Here is a 4,989-nt window from a genome sequence, read left to right on the forward strand (position 1 = left end):
GGAGGTTGGAGGGGAGGAATGAGGGAAAATTGGTGGTGGGAAGAACACACTGGTCAAGACTGAACCCCAGTATGAAAATTTTTGTAAACATGTTGATTTAATAAAAAAAATTAAAAAATAAATAAAAATGGGGCCGGGCGGTGGCGCTGGAGGTAAGGTGCCTGCCTTGCCTGCGCTAGCCTAGGACGGACCGAGGTTCGATCCCCCGGTGTCCCATATGGTCCCCCAAGAAGCCAGGAGCAACTTCTGAGCGCATAGCCAGGAGTAACCCCTGAGCGGCACAGGGTGTGGCCCAAAAACCAAAAAATAAATAAATAAATAAATAAATAAAAATAAAAGTCTACAAATAAAATGTAAATAAAAATAAAAGTTAAAAAATAAATCGGAGGGAGGGACTTCAGAGCATAAAAACCGGCTAACCTTTGCAAAAGCTGGCTCCCTGTGTGTGACACCAGGCGGGGAAAATCCGCAAAAGTACACCGGCCCAGTGGGGCTCAGCTGTGAAAGACTGTGAGTGTGACCTGTCTATGTCTGTCTACTGTCCTCTTGCGTGAAACTCTTGCGAGTGGGGCAAAAAGAGCCTCCAGAAACCTCGCTTGCCCAGACGCCATTTTCAGGGAGGGACTTCAGAGCATAAAAACCGGCTAACCTTTGCAAAAGCTGGCTCCCTGTGTGTGACACCAGGCGGGGAAAATCCGCAAAAGTACACCGGCCCAGTGGGGCTCAGCTGTGAAAGACTGTGAGTGTGACCTGTCTATGTCTGTCTACTGTCCTCTTGCGTGAAACTCTTGCGAGTGGGGCAAAAAGAGCCTCCAGAAACCTCGCTTGACAAGACGCCATTTTCAGGGAGGGACTTCAGAGCATAAAAACCGGCTAACCTTTGCAAAAGCTGGCTCCCTGTGTGTGACACCAGGCGGGGAAAATCCGCAAAAGTACACCGGCCCAGTGGGGCTCAGCTGTGAAAGACTGTGAGTGTGACCTGTCTATGTCTGTCTACTGTCCTCTTGCGTGAAACTCTTGCGAGTGGGGCAAAAAGAGCCTCCAGAAACCTCGCTTGACAAGACGCCATTTTCAGGGAGGGACTTCAGAGCATAAAAACCGGCTAACCTTTGCAAAAGCTGGCTCCCTGTGTGTGACACCAGGCGGGGAAAATCCGCAAAAGTACACCGGCCCAGTGGGGCTCAGCTGTGAAAGACTGTGAGTGTGACCTGTCTATGTCTGTCTACTGTCCTCTTGCGTGAAACTCTTGCGAGTGGGGCAAAAAGAGCCTCCAGAAACCTCGCTTGACAAGACGCCATTTTCAGGGAGGGACTTCAGAGCATAAAAACCGGCAAACCTTTGCAAAAGCTGGCTCCCTGTGTGTGACACCAGGCGGGGAAAATCCGCAAAAGTACACCGGCCCAGTGGGGCTCAGCTGTGAAAGACTGTGAGTGTGACCTGTCTATGTCTGTCTACTGTCCTCTTGCGTGAAACTCTTGCGAGTGGGGCAAAAAGAGCCTCCAGAAACCTCGCTTGACAAGACGCCATTTTCAGGGAGGGACTTCAGAGCATAAAAACCGGCTAACCTTTGCAAAAGCTGGCTCCCTGTGTGTGACACCAGGCGGGGAAAATCCGCAAAAGTACACCGGCCCAGTGGGGCTCAGCTGTGAAAGACTGTGAGTGTGACCTGTCTATGTCTGTCTACTGTCCTCTTGCGTGAAACTCTTGCGAGTGGGGCAAAAAGAGCCTCCAGAAACCTCGCTTGACAAGACGCCATTTTCAGGGAGGGACTTCAGAGCATAAAAACCGGCTAACCTTTGCAAAAGCTGGCTCCCTGTGTGTGACACCAGGCGGGGAAAATCCGCAAAAGTACACCGGCCCAGTGGGGCTCAGCTGTGAAAGACTGTGAGTGTGACCTGTCTATGTCTGTCTACTGTCCTCTTGCGTGAAACTCTTGCGAGTGGGGCAAAAAGAGCCTCCAGAAACCTCGCTTGACAAGACGCCATTTTCAGGGAGGGACTTCAGAGCATAAAAACCGGCTAACCTTTGCAAAAGCTGGCTCCCTGTGTGTGACACCAGGCGGGGAAAATCCGCAAAAGTACACCGGCCCAGTGGGGCTCAGCTGTGAAAGACTGTGAGTGTGACCTGTCTATGTCTGTCTACTGTCCTCTTGCGTGAAACTCTTGCGAGTGGGGCAAAAAGAGGCTCAGAGGAGCACGGCCGCTCCGCTTCGCTACGCGGCCGTGCACTCTTTCTAAGGAAAGAACTCCATTGCAACAAGAAGGAAATATCACACTAAGAACGGCGCTATATCACAGAAGCAAACATTTCTCTCTGGACTGTCTTCTCTGTTGCATGCTCGGGCCTAAGATTTGTCCCAGTGTGAGGCTTCATCCACGGAGGACTTCCCTCCCTTAGAGGCAAGTCAGCCCATCCAGAAAGGGAGGAGCCAGAGGAGTGTGCTGCCTACATCATATAGACAATGAATACCACTACAACACGTAGAAAAACCCACAATACAAGTGTGACAATGGGGAAACAACGCAGGCCAGCATCAGACATAGAGAATGAAGATGACAATTCTGAGGACCAGATAATGACTGAACAACTAATCAACCTCTCAGATAAGGACTTTAGACTAGCAATATGGAAGGTGCTCAACAGACTCCAAGAAACCATGGATCGAGTTGAACAGAACACTAATAAGAACCAAGAAAATATGAAGGCAGAAATGACAAAACTCCAAACTGAAATAACATGTCAACTAACAGGACTGAAAAAGTCAGTAAACGAAGTGAATGACAAAATGGATAAGCTCTGGGACAGGGTATCAGAAGCTGAGAATAGACTTGGTGCTGTGGAAGATGAGATACATAACAATTCCATACAGCAGGAGAGATTGGACAAAAAACTTAAAGCAAATGAGCAGACAATGGAAAAATTAGTCAAAGAATGGGAACAGACGAAAATAGAAGTCTATGATAAGATCAACAGAAACAACTTAAGAATCATTGGAGTCCCAGAGACCCAGGAAGAAAATTTCCAGGAAGAATCAATGGTCAAGAACATCATTAAAGAGAAACTTCCAGAGCTAAAGAATATATGTGATCAAATCCTGCATGCCCGAAGAGTACCAACCAAAAGAGACCCCAGAAAAACCACCCCAAGACACATCCTAGTCACAATGACAAATCCCACAGATAGAGACAGAATTCTGAAAACAGCAAGATCAAAAGGGGAAATCATGTTCAAGCAAGCTTCCCTGAGATTTACAGCAGACCTGTCACCAGAAACGCTCAATGCCAGAAAGCAGTGGTGGGATATTGTGACAAGACTGAATGAAATGAATGCTTCACCCAGAATACTATACCCAGCAAAACTCACTTTCCGGTTTGATGGAAGAATACATGGTTTCACAGACAAAAAACAGCTCAGAAACTTCACAGACACAAAACCAGTCTTAAGAGAAAAACTGAAAGACCTAATCTAAGACAAGACTACCCAAAAGACACACCAAATTTTGAAATAAAGATGGCGTTAAATCCCAGGACAATTCTTTCTCTCAACGTCAATGGACTAAATGCACCAGTTAAGAGACACAGAGTGGCTAAATGGATCAAAAAACTCAATCCAACCTTCTGCTGCCTACAAGAAACGCACCTGAATAGTCAGAACAAACATAGACTCAAAATAAAAGGCTGGAGAAAAGTTATCCAAGCAAACAACACCCATAAAAAAGCTGGAGTGGCCATACTAATATCAGATAATGCAAACTTTATACTCAGGAAGGTTGTAAGGGACAAAGACGGACATTTTATATTAATCAAGGGGTACGTAGAGCAGGAAGAATTCACTCTCCTAAACATATATGCACCGAATGAGGGGCCAGCAAAATATTTAATACAACTGTTGACAAATCTGAAAAATAATATCAACAACAACACAATAATTGTGGGGGACCTTAACACGGCTTTGTCAACACTGGACAGGTCAACCAGACTGAAACCCAACAAGAATATACTAGACCTGAGGAGAGAAATGGAAGAAAGAGGCCTAGTGGATATATATAGGACACTCCATCCCCAGAAACCTGGATACACATTCTTCTCCAATGTACATGGGACATTCTCCAGGATAGACTACATGGTGGCACATAAAACATACCTCCATAAGATCAAGAGGATAGAAATTTTGCAGACTACCTTCGCTGACCACAAGGCTCTGAAATTATTTGTGAACTCCAAAGGGACTCAGAAGAAACACTTTAACACCTGGAAGTTAAACAGCCTCATGCTCAATAACCAGTGGGTCCGAGATGAAATCAAGGAGGAAATCAAAAGGTTCCTGGAAACAAATGACAATAAAGACACAAACTCTCAGAACTTATGGGACACAGCAAAAGCAGTACTGAGAGGAAAATTTATAGCTTTGCAAGCACACATCAGGAAGGAAGAAGGAGCTTACCTGAGTAGCTTAATGACACAGCTAATAGAACTAGAAAATGCTCAACAAAAGGACCCAAGAATAGGAAGACAGAAGGAAATAACAAAGCTGAGAGCAGAAATCAACGAAGTGGAAACTCAAAAAACAATCCGAAAGATCAACGAAAGCAGAAGTTGGTTCTTTGAAAAAATAAACAAGATTGATAGACCACTGGCAAACCTAACAAAGAAAGAGAGAGAAAGAAATTTGATAACTCGTATCAGGAATGAAAAAGGAGAGATCACTACTGATATGACAGAGATTCAAAGGGTAATCAGAAACTACTTTGAAAAACTCTACGCCACTAAAAATGAGAACCTGGAAGAAATGGATAAATTCTTGGACTCTTATAATCTTCCACGGTTGAAGGAAGAGGATGTAGCATATCTAAACACCCCCATCACCATTGATGAAATTAAAACAGTAATCAAATGTCTGCCGAAAAACAAAAGCCCAGGTCCAGATGGATTCACTAATGAATTCTATCAAACTTTCCAAGAGGAACTACTGCCAATCTTGGCAAGACTC

The sequence above is a fragment of the Suncus etruscus genome, chromosome X (genome assembly GCF_024139225.1).
Source record: "Suncus etruscus isolate mSunEtr1 chromosome X, mSunEtr1.pri.cur, whole genome shotgun sequence".
In the NCBI taxonomy this organism is placed as follows: Eukaryota; Metazoa; Chordata; class Mammalia; order Eulipotyphla; family Soricidae; genus Suncus; species Suncus etruscus.